Here is a 12,503-nt window from a genome sequence, read left to right on the forward strand (position 1 = left end):
TCCTTAAAATTTTGCAACATCTTATTTTTGTGACAAACAATTTACATTGTATGAACAACAATTTCATTATATGTTGAAGTTCTTTATTTTTTATTGCATGAGAAGAAAAGACGATTAAAGATGTAACAACAGTACTGAATATGATTTTCTCATTAGTTGACGATTGAATACAAAGCCTACTTATATACAAAGAAGAAAACAAGCTAACATATTGACTAATGCTAACGTATACCAAACTAACTAACTGTCAACTAATCAAGTAACTATCGAAGAGATAAAGCTATGTAACTTTGATAATTTACTTTCGCAACCAATAAAATGTTCATAACTTTAAACAATGTAGTTTTGATATAGCTTTGATAATACTCATATATGCCTCATTATAGACTCTTAAAGATGTCTTTGTGAACAATCTCTCTCGAACTTTTAAATTAGCATAGGTGTATATTTAACACGAAAATAACCCCGACGAAATAAATAAATAAATAAATAGATTTGTCGTTGTACAACACATGACAACAATTTATTATACAATGATGATATAGAACAAAATAAATCAATATTTTTTTTATTACACCGATACGTCTACCGGATATGTACAAGGCTAGTTCACACTAAGTAAGGAATTAACTTTCTAACTTTCTCATTATATTCAAAATAAAGGGTGGGCCTCAATTAAGGATTATCTTTTTTAACCCCAACGATTGGATAATTCAAATCAACAAATAAATTCACGGAACCACATTGGAATTTTAAAATATGAAGTTGATGACCCCACTAATTTCTCCATTTTGACATTCAATATTACCATCATTATAAACTTGTAACAAATTAACGGCATAACATGTTCGGGTTTTTAGAGAATTAAAAGGGGTCTTTTCAAAGTTCAAATCTTCAAGATCCTATGTAAAAGTAGGTATTATGCACCAAAATTGCCAACCACCACCATTATTATCGACATAAATAATCAATAGCAAAAATGAGGCCACTTTTTCCCCAACAATGTCATAATAAAACACTTTTAAGTTGATGTTGATTGCCAACCTAAATCTCAAATATATGCATTCCCAACCAAGAATGAATCTTCAACATCAAAGGGGTTTTATTTACAACACGAGTCAAGACCATAGAGAGCTCGAAAAAGCTTTCCAATGCTACTTCAGATGGTGTTGATGAGAAGGGCATTCATGTCTTTTCCACATACAAGAATTACCATAAAAAAAGAGGCTAACAAATGAATGATTGGTGGGACTAAATTAACTTATGTTTAAGAATACACATGATTTGTTACTCGTTCATGACAGGCTTGTTTTCATTAGCTTTTGGTCGTTGGCCTTTGTTCCTCAGTTTTTCTGAAGACATCAACAAATAAAGAGAAAGGTTTGTTAGTGTATCACATTCGCTTTTTAACAAAAGAGAAACATAATTTACAATGGATCAGTAAATAAAACTGCCAGAAAATTATTTTGACTTCTTTAATTGAACCCCTACAAATTAAAATCAAAGTGCTTTGAAAATTGTAGCATCAGGAGTCTTTAGCCCAGATTCAACAAAATGTTTGCTATTTTCTTAAAGATATCTAAAGAGTATTATTGAAGATTTTAGAGAAATATTAGATATTACATGACAATTAATTGGAAGTAATGTTGCCTTTGAGACATGCTATTTGTAGTAGATGGAAGATTTGTTGATACCATTCCTTGAGAGGCAAAATAAGCTAAAAATGTTTTTTTTTTTTTTTTTTCTATTTTGTTCTTTCATCTTTATGGGTTGTGAACATTATTTGAAAATTTAACTCATTATTTGTAATTTTTAATATAGATTATAGAAACATATTATAAAAATGAAACGATTGCCTAGTCGCTTGGTGGCTTTGATACTTGTTACTGAGTCGGATTAGTGGTAATCGGTCACATTAATTGGACTCGGTCAAATTTAGTCAAAGTAGGAAGTCAAAAAAACCTGAAATTGAAAACTTCTTGTGTCTCTCTTTCTCTCTAGCATCTGTTATTCGCTATCGAAAACTATGATTTACATAGCAGAAGCTAAGATATAAGGTAAGTGTGGAATGACATAAAAAACAAACTTGCTCTTAACCCTTTATCTTTTGAAAAGGAGAACTACGGTTTGATTTTTGAGGTCAAATGTAGAACCATCCCAATGCAGAATTGTTATCGATTTCTTTCCAATTTAACAAAATTACTCTAATTGCAGCACTTGTTCTAAAGTTTTATCTTTCTGAAAGCTTTTTTCAACTAGAAGCTTGTCGATTTTCAAATAAAAAGACAAATGTTTAGATCCATTTAACATCATAGTGCGGGTGTGACTCTTTATCTATCAAATTGAGCATCAATAAGAAGAAGAAGAAAAACAGAATCCCAACCAAAAAACGGTGAAATCATTAAGTATCACACACTCACGAACCCTCAAATAGAAAACCAACCAATCTATCATGAAATAGAAACCATAAACAAGAGACACAAATATGAAGTTCGAATGTTGAAATGGGTAAAAAGTTACCGTTTATAGGACGAACCTCCCTTCTGGCTCAGAAAGGATCGGAACAGCGGCGAGTTGACGTCGTAAATCATTGTCGTCCCGGCCAATGAATATCGGAAATTTTCAAGAAGTATTTAACTATTTTCAGTTTCTTAGATTTTAAAACCCTAAAATTTGCAGCGTAAAGATACTCACTGTAACGATTAATAGAAGATATCTCTTACGGGTCGGTTCAAATTTTGTGTCAGCCGCACCATCGTGTAGGATCGAGTTTATTAATATTTTTTAAAATAAATAAATAAAAAAAAATCATACTATGCAGGGTCAGGATTTATTATTATTATTATTATTATTATTATTATTATTATTATTATATTATAGTAGTTTAGTAAAAGCCAACGGGATAATTTTTATAATTAGTTTTGTGAACAGGGTTTGAACTTGCAAAAATACAAAAATCATACACATGTTGATTGTTTTTGAAAAAAAAAAAACTTTATATTTTTTATAAATTGAAAAGTTTTAGGGACTATATTTGCAAAAATATAAAACCTTTATTGCATTATGTTAAAATATAAAATCTTTATTTGTAGGGACTAAACTTATCAAAATAAAAATATTTGTGACAAAAATCTAAAAGTGAAAAAGGTTTGGCAAAATCCAAAAGTGAAAACTTGTGGCAAAAGTCCAAATATGAAAGTTTGTGGAAAAATCCAAAAGTGGAAAACATCATTGTTCCAAAAAAATTTGAAAAAAAAATTATAAGGTTTTTTCTATAAATTAAAAAATTATAGAGATTAAATCTATAAAAGTATAAAATTTTATTGTAGAGACTAAATCAAGATAAAACTTCGAAAATGGTAAATGTGGTTTTCGAAAATATTAAGTTTAATCTCTAATTTCAAAAAACCTCACAGATGGTCTCAGGTGGTGGAATTAAAAAATATAGATAATTTTAGAAAACCCTATAAAATATATCGTATACAAATATTATACATATTCCTTAAGGAAGTAAAAAAACCATAAATTTTGACCATGACTCATTATGGTCACTTTTTATTATTCATTTTGTTATCACTTATTCTTTATTTTTCTTTCACACATGAAAATATAAGAAATAGTCATATTTTATTATTTTTATTTTTTATTTTTTGAAAATATATTCTATACAAATATTATACTTATTTCGTAAGAAATTAAAAAATCATAAATTTTGATATATTTTTTTAGTATATATATAATTTAATAAGTAATAAATGAACTAAAATAAAAAATAAATAAAAAGTTAATGATGAGAGAGAGATTGTAGGGTAGTCTCTCGTACCCCTTAACCATACATACTTACCGTATTGTGTTCTGAAATGTGGTTCATCTTTGTGCATCATTTTCCTAATAAATAAAAATTCTTTTAATAAAAGTCATCTTCGCTTTCATTTTGATACGTAATATTTTCTGATTTTTTTAATTTTTTTATATCATTAATATGTGTTTTTTTAACTATTTATGCAAATGTCGTCTAATATATTATTGTATAATAAGATGTAAGTGTAGTGTATATATATATATATATATATATATATATATATATATATATATATATATATATATATATATATATATATATATATATATATATATATATATATATATAATGTTTATTCTAATATTGATTTCATTTTAGGGAAATCTAGAGAAAAATCTCAATATTTTCGAAAAAGTTACATTTTAGTCTCAATGTTTTTTTTTAACGAAAAAGTCTTGAAAATCGGCAAAATTTTACAATTTGACCCTTTTTAACTGGTTGAAAACGGTACCAAATTAATTTAGGACTATTTTTTAAACTAACCTAAAATATTGGGATTTTTTTGTAAACAAAAATATTATGACTTTTTTGCAAACAAACCCCTTATTATTATTATTATTATTATTATTATTATTATTATTATTATTATTATTATTAAAAATATAAATAAGAATACTAAATTTTGAACTTGTTATTAATAATGTAACGACCCAAAAATCGAGGGTAAAAATTTTATTTTTTAATACAGACAAGATGTATATATCTTTAAATCCAAACATTCCAAAACATAATTAATTAAAAACATTCATCAGAGTTCATTCCAAAATCATATAGTACGGAAAACACGGGTGTGTGCACTACGATCAAGCTGAACCATTCCTTTCCAAAACGATGATACCTGAAACCATAAATAAAATTGTAAGCATGAAGCTTAATGAGTTCCCTAGAGCATATCCCACACACAATCCACATATCATATTAGCTATAAAAGTTATATCTACTACATAACACGTATCACATTAGCTGTAAAAGTTATCTCTACCACATACCACATATTATATTAGTTATACAAGCTATCTCTACCACATACCACATATCATATTAGCTATAAAAGCTATCTCTACCATATAACATTAGCTATAAAAGTTATCTCTACCACATACCACATATCATATTAGCTATACAAGCTATCTCTACCACATAACATTAAATTTAAAAGCTATCTCTACCATATATCCATGCATAAGGATACCATGGGCTCCCCCACATGGTCTTACACCTAAGTGTCATGGGCTCCCCCCATGGTCTTTCCCTGATGGACAGCCATGGGCTCCCCCACATGGTCTTATATCCAGGTACCATGGGCTCCCCCATGGTCTTTACCTCAAAAGCCACGGGCTCCCCCACATGGTCTTACATCCAAGTGACATAGGCTCCCCCCATGGTCTTTCATGCAAATATCACATAAACAAACAGCATAACATATAACATATAGCATATAACCAACTGGCATACTACATATCACATTACATCAACTAGTGTACCACATAATACAAAATGAGTCGGCTTTGGTGCCTTCAACCCATTGTTATGGTGGGGAGACTCACCTTGCACTGCTGAAGTCCCGCAGACAAACTCTAGTTGCTGGATGACAGATTCTCGAACTGTCAATCATCAAAATAACACTCAATGTACCGGGTTGTAAGATGGTCGGGTGCAAGTGGATCTTCAATAAGAAGCCTGGCATAGATGGGAAAGTACACACTTATAAGGCGTGATTGGTTGCGAAAGGATTTACTCAAACTCCCGGAGTTGACTATGATGAGACCTTCTCGCAAGTTGCGAAGATAAAGTATAATAGGGTTATGCTAGCCATAGCTGCATTTCATGATTATAAAATATCGAAGATGGATGTTAAAACCGCTTTCCTTATGGGAAGTTGGTTGAGGATGTTTACATGAGTCATCCAAAGGGTTTTGTCAATGCAAAACACCCTAATAGAGTGTGTAAGCTTGAGAAATCCATTTAGGGATTGAAACAAGCATATCGCAGATGGAATCTTTGTTTCGATGAGAAATTCAAAGAGTTTGGTTTCTTGCGAAGCGAGGATGAGTCTTGTGTATATGTCAAAGCCAGTGGGAGTGTAGTTAACTTTCTCGTTTTGTATGTCGATGACATACTACTCATAGGAAAAGACGTCCCAACCCTGCAAGACGTTAAGTCCTGGCTTGGGAAGTGCTTCGTTATGAAGGACCTCAGAGAAGCTGCTTATATTCTTGGGATAAGGATTGTGAGAAATAGGAGTAAAAGACTAATAGGACTTAATCAAAGTACTTACTAGGATAAGGTACTAAAACGTTTTAGTATGGAGAATTCCTAGAAAGGGAAGTTACCAATCCAAAGCAATACCAAGTTGAGTAAGACTCAAAGTCCGAGTACCGAAGCCAATATAGCAAAGATGAGTTGAGTGCCTTATGCTTCCGCAGTTGGCTCGATCATGTATGCTATGACTTGTACTCGCCCTGATGTGGCCTTCGCTTTAAGCATGGTTAGCAGATATCAAGGGAACTCCGGTAGAACACATTGGACCGTTGGAGGACTAAGGAATGGTTTCTTATCCTCGGTAGGAGTGATGAGTTAAGGGTGCGAGGGTACAGTGACGCCAATTTTCAAACCTACCGAGACAACTTCTGCTCTCAGTCGGGCTGGGTCTTTACCCATAATGGAGGAGCAGTGATTTGGAAGAGTTCCAATCAGGAGACCGTAGCTGATTCAACATGAGAATCAGAATACATAGCAGCGAGCGAAGCGTCAAAGGTGGAGATATGGTTAAAGAATTTCATCGAAGACCTTGGAGTTGTACCAGTCATAAAGGAGTCTACGGAGGTTTTCTGTGATAATGAAGGTACGGTTGCCTTGACCAAGGAACTGAGGGATCATGGCAGATCCAGGCATATCGACAGGAAATATAATTTCATTAGACATCGGGTAGAAGAGGGACTCCTCGTAGTGAAGAGGGTATCGTCAGAAGAAAACCCAACGGATCCCCTTACGAAGGGACTGAGTAGAGTTAAGCACTTGCAGCACGCTAGGAGCATTGGGCTGAAGAACGATATTAGTTTTAGTGATTAGATAGTTTTTAGAAACTTGTAATGGATAAATTGTAATTGAAATTTTGATGATTAAATAAAGGAGTATTATTTATTAGTAAAGTTACCGTCTTATGTCAACTATTTACCATTGTTTCAATTTTGCATGTTTTGACTTCCCAAATAATAAGATTGTAACATCCTGGAAATTCAGAAGTAAAGTTGAAGGGCTAAAAGTGTAAATAAGAAGGTCGACTCGACGAGTCTATGGATAGGCTCGGCGAGTCGAGTCGCGTTTCAGGTCGCGTGATAAGTGACCAACTCAGCGAGTCGCATGGATGGACTCGGCGAGTTGGTGCTGTATGGAGAAAACCCTAATCCTGGGGGTTGAGCCCTATATAAAGAACATAATACCCACTCCCCAGCCTCTTTACCTTCCCTTTGAGTTCCAGAGGTCCTAGATTCGTGTGAGCTTTCCTTTGTGAGTGATTAGAGCCTTGGAGGAGGACATCTTGGAGGGGAATTGAAGATCAAGAGGATTTGGAGCAAGGGGCTTTGCTGAAATTTGGTTCATTCTCCAGTAGAAGCTTGCATTGGAGGTAAGAGATCTGTTCTTGAGCTTTTATCCATCTAGTTCTATCATTTGTGGGATTTTTTGGTGTATATCTAGTGCTATCTTGAGTCTGGAGGTTAGATCTGAGGTTGCTACCTCATATCTAGAATAGTGATGATCCAAAAGAGCATAAAGTCCCTATTCAAGAGCTGTTGATGAAGTATTTTAGCCCCAAACCTTAGCCCAAGAGTGTATTATGCTTAGATCTCCTTGGATTCACGTAACGTTTGCCACTTTACATGATGGATGGCTTTTATAAGAGTATATCTATGGATTGGAGACCCTGCATGGCTTGGAAAGCCTCTGTAAGGGTTAAGAGCTAGTGGTACTCGGCGAGTCACATGGGTGTACTCGGCGAGTTGCATGAAGATAGGAAGAAACTCGGCGAGTTGGAAGAACAACTCGGCGAGTTGGTTGAAGATAGCCTTGGACTCGGCAAGTCTGTTATTGGACTCGGCGAGTCTGGTCTTGCGGTCCTAACCTTTTCTGGTTAATCTAAGAATCGGTGAGTCAAGGGATGAATCAGTGAGTTGAGTACGATTTGACTCGGAGTTGTGGGACTCGGTGAGTCTTGGGGAGACTCGACGAGTTGAGTCGTGTTATGGGAGTTTCAAAGCATGGGGACTCGACGAGTCAATGGGTTGACTCGACGAGTAGAGTCAGTCAGGAGGGTTGGCTTTGACTGAGGACTTTGACTTTGACCAAGAGTTGACCAGTTTACTTCCAGGGGTGTTTTGGTTGTTAATGGTATTTATTGGTTTCGGTGATTCAGTGGTGGAGTTCGTGATGGTGGTCGGAGCAGCGTGATCTTATTCTTCAGTCGGCAGTAACAGGTGAGTCTTCTCACTATAGTTTACCTAGAGTGGTAATAGAGTTATGTGACAGAGTTATTGTATGCTATCTATGCGATGTGCGGCACTGCATTATTTCTATGTGATTTATGATGTGTCTATATCAGAGTTAGGACCAGAAGGTCCACAGAGCTAGGACCAGAGGGTCCACAGAGTTAGGTTTAGAGTTATGTGCCAATGGAATTGTATGCTATTTATTTTCTGAGATTTATTGTGGTATGTAATATGCATGATTTTGAGTTTTCAGAGTTGGGACCTTTAGGTCCATAGAGTTAGAACCTGAGGGTTCACAGAGTTTGGGTGCACGGACCCACAAAGTTATAGCCTCGAGTGGCTAATATGTGTTAGAGTGGTATTTTGGGGAACTCACTAAGCTTCGTGCTTACAATGTTTTGTGTTATGTGTTTCAGGTTTCTCAGGTTCACGAGACAGCACCGGCTCGATTGTACACACTGGGGGAAGCGTTTGTTTGAGGATCCTGGTTTATTAATTGATTGAACAAAAGAGTTATGTATTGTAACTTAAACAAATGGGATTTTTATGAAAAGCGTTAAAGAGATAAACTATTTTAATTTTTAAAAATTTGTTTGAAAAATTTTGGTGTTACAAAGATTATTTAAACTATCCACAGTTGCTTATACTTTAGAAGTAGGTATGAAAGAAGACGGTCATGAATTGGCTTGTAGATTGTCTAAGCGTTTAGACATAACAAAGGTTTGCTGCAACGTTCATGAGTGCTCTTGAAATAAGATTTGAGTATTGGATTAAACCTGCGCTCACTTGAATCACATCATGAAATTAATTATGAGTGATTGTGAGACGATAATATCATATAGTCTTTAAACCTAGATATATGGTTTATTGTTTGCGAGTTGGTTGTGCATTGATAATGTGTAAACGCATCAGTAACTTGATGTTATAAAATGCATTGTTGTGTATGATTTGATGAGTGAATAGTAAATGCATATAAGTTGAAGTTTATCTGTTCCTTTTATCCTAAGAGGGTAAAAGTGATATCTTGGGCCCCTCGATAATTTGGTTTGACTTATGTGTCGGGCCTGGTCAGGACTGAATTAATGTGTTCAGTTAAGTTCTATGTCAAACAAATCAGAGATCGAGAAACAAACTGTTGGACGATAAGTATGACTGTGTTCCATGTAATTTTCCACACAATATCTTGAGAACGGAGGACTATACGATCCCTTATCTAAAGGACGTGTCAGAGTTCGACAACCGCTTTTGAGAGCTACGAGTGCTAATCGGATTTTGAATTCGTACTTGCATCTATAGTTATTAGACTTATCCAAGTGAGAGATTGTTGGATTAGTGTCTAAGTCTATAGCTATATTTGGTATGTACTTGACCCGGTTGTAGCATGGTCCTTTTGGGTTGCCTTCACCAAAGCAACTTGATTGGATGAATTATAGAGAAAGAGGTTATTATGGTTTATTAATATATTATATGAATAATATATTAAAGGAGAAATCATATTTGTTTAATTATTATTGGTCTAGAATTAATTAGGAATTAATTTTGTGATCAAAATATATTATTAAAGCTAGGGGACTGATATTGTAATTATTGGATAGTTGCAAAGTAGGGTAAGGAAACCCTAGAGATAATTATTGGATAGTTGCAAAGTAGGGTAAGGAAACCCTAGAGATAGGGTGGATGAATTCTTGGGGATAAGGCCTTAAGAATTCGTCCAAGGTAAGGATTCCAGAAGATTCTTATGGGCTGCTTAGAGCCTAAGCAACTGGATAAGTGTTTGACTGAAACCCCAATTCATCACCTATATAAATGGACCCTTGGCTAGAGCAGTTTGATTAAATTGTGTGGTTAGTTTTCCCCATTGTCTGGATGTTGCTTGCTTTGTGCTTAAGCGGAACTCTTAATAATGTGACTTAGCTATTAAGTAAATATGCTTAAGTCACATGTAGCACAGGCTGGATAAACTCATAGTGATAGATTTGACCCTATTGCACAGCTCTTGTCCGAGTCCAACCGTTCTATGGATGAGTCCTTTACTCGAAGGATTATCTGATCTTTGTTGCATGTGGCTATATTCATGAGGTAGCTAGTTGACATTACTAGAAAGTCTTCAGCAGCTGAGGATGGAGTGAGTTGGACGATACCCTAGGGCAAGCCTAGGATGAGATTAGTGCTAAGAGCAGCGCTAGTAGAAGGGACTTGGGAGGAGTTGAGGCAATTCTTGAGGAAAGTACGGATAGATGTGGAAGGTAGTATGGGCCCGTACTACTAAAACCAGAGGATCCATACTCGATTCAAGAAGGACCGAGATGAGGCAAGGAAAATTGTAGTGTGTGTTCGATCCCTCGGTAGTGATATGTGATCTGATGATTGGTGTTTTGTGTTTTTAGCGTGGTGATGTTGCATGAGAGACTAGTGGGCGAATCAGGCGCCGAAGAGGGATCATGCTCGGGTTCAAGAATCGAGCAGCTCTAGGAGCGGATGACGGAGTTTGTTTCAGTTGAGATCACGTGCAGTATTCTAGACCAGACTCCTGTGATCTTTGGTACGGTCAAGGAAGGAATTTTAGAGCTTTTGGATGAGAAGCTGGGAGCTTTTCGCATTGAGATGATGGCTTTGGTTGGGGAGCGTACCTTGACATTTCGAGAGTTTAGAGCTTGTGGAGCACCAAATTATCATGGGGATCCCATTGCTAGCAGAAGGTGGTTGGCTGATGTTGCCAACGCTTTCCATTCGAGCCGGTGTCCCAAAGGGGACAAGGTCAGACTCGCTTCCTGTCTTCCGAATGACAGAGTGCAGGATTGGTGGGAGGAGGCTGGTCATTCCATGGGTGATGATGCCGCGTTGGACGCGATGACATGGACGCTTGGCTACCTATTTTCGGCTACACCATAACCCTAAGAGTTTTAGGAGTCGATTTTAGCATTCCCTCTCTCTCTCTCTCTCTCTCTCTCTATATATATATATATATATATATATATATATATATATATATATATATAAAATTCTCCAATTTTCTTTGGTGTTTCTGATCTATTAAAGGAACAACATTTGAGGTGCTAAGATTCTCAAAAGCTCAAGATCTTCAATCGACAATCAAGGTAATCATCTAAACTTGTTTTATTTGTTATTTTCGGATTTATATGCTAGATCTAGGGTTCATAGCTTTGGATGATTTGCATGTACAATTAGAGAAACCTAGATCCAAAGCTTTAGGGTTTGCATGTGCACCATAAGATTGATATAATTCTCAAAACCCATCAGTAATAGTAAAATGAATTGTCCCTTTATTGTAAAAATACCATTTGAAGGACAACCTTTGAGATATTTTAAAACATACATACCAATTTTCCAATGTATTTTTGTTGAAAAATGTAAGAATTGACTCAGTTGTTGTACCGCATAGTTGATGTCGGTCCTTGTAAAGTTAAGGTATAATAACCTTCCAACCAACCTTCGAAACTTTTCATGATCATGTAACATTTTCCTTCATCATAACAAAGTTGTATATTTTTCAAAACGGGTGTAGTAGTTGGTTTTTCACCGGTTAATCCAACATCATCCAAAATATCCATAATGTATTTTCTTTGATTCATAAATAGCCCTTTTACTATATTTAACAAATCTACTCCCAAAAAATAATTAGTTTATCCCAAGTCCTTTAATGTAAAATCTTTATGAAGTTAATCTTTGACCTCTTGAATTAACTTTTCATTTGGTCTGGTGATCAAAACATTATCCACATAGATAATTAAAACTAAAAAATTATCACATTATTCGTTTGTGAACAAGCAATGATCATGAGTTGATTGTACAAAATCAAAGCTCAAAAGTTTGTTACAAAATTCAATATGCCATTGTCTACTGGCTTGTTTAAGTCCACAAACTAACTTATTCATCACACATACTTCACCATCTTTTGCATTAAGATATCCTTGAGGTGGTTTTAGATAAACTTCTTCATCTAGAAAACCATGTAAAAATGCTTTGTTGATATCCAACTGACGCAGAAAGAAATCCTTTGAGTTCTTGGTTCATAGCATCAATCCAATTTGGATAATCACAAGCTTCTTCATATGTTTTGGGTTCACTGAACTTTGAAACAGAAGAAAGAAAATTTTTGTATGTTTCAGTTAGAAGATCAGATTCAACATAAG

General features: G+C 34.9%; 1 long non-coding RNA gene across 1 annotated transcript; it reads right to left on the reverse strand.

Annotated features, from left to right (window-relative positions):
• Positions 1-1,003: 1,003 nt before the first annotated feature.
• On the reverse strand, positions 1,004-2,748 carry LOC145048467 (uncharacterized). The gene is made up of 2 exons (XR_013682881.1): positions 2,521-2,748; positions 1,004-1,352 (listed from the first exon to the last, which is right to left on the reverse strand). It is a non-coding gene; the product is annotated as an uncharacterized LOC145048467 (long non-coding RNA).
• Between the last annotated feature and the right edge of the window lie 9,755 nt (positions 2,749-12,503).

Source organism: Lactuca saligna, chromosome 5, assembly GCF_052625555.1.
Source record: "Lactuca saligna cultivar CGN05327 chromosome 5, ASM5262555v1, whole genome shotgun sequence".
Lineage (NCBI taxonomy): Eukaryota > Viridiplantae > Streptophyta > Magnoliopsida > Asterales > Asteraceae > Lactuca > Lactuca saligna.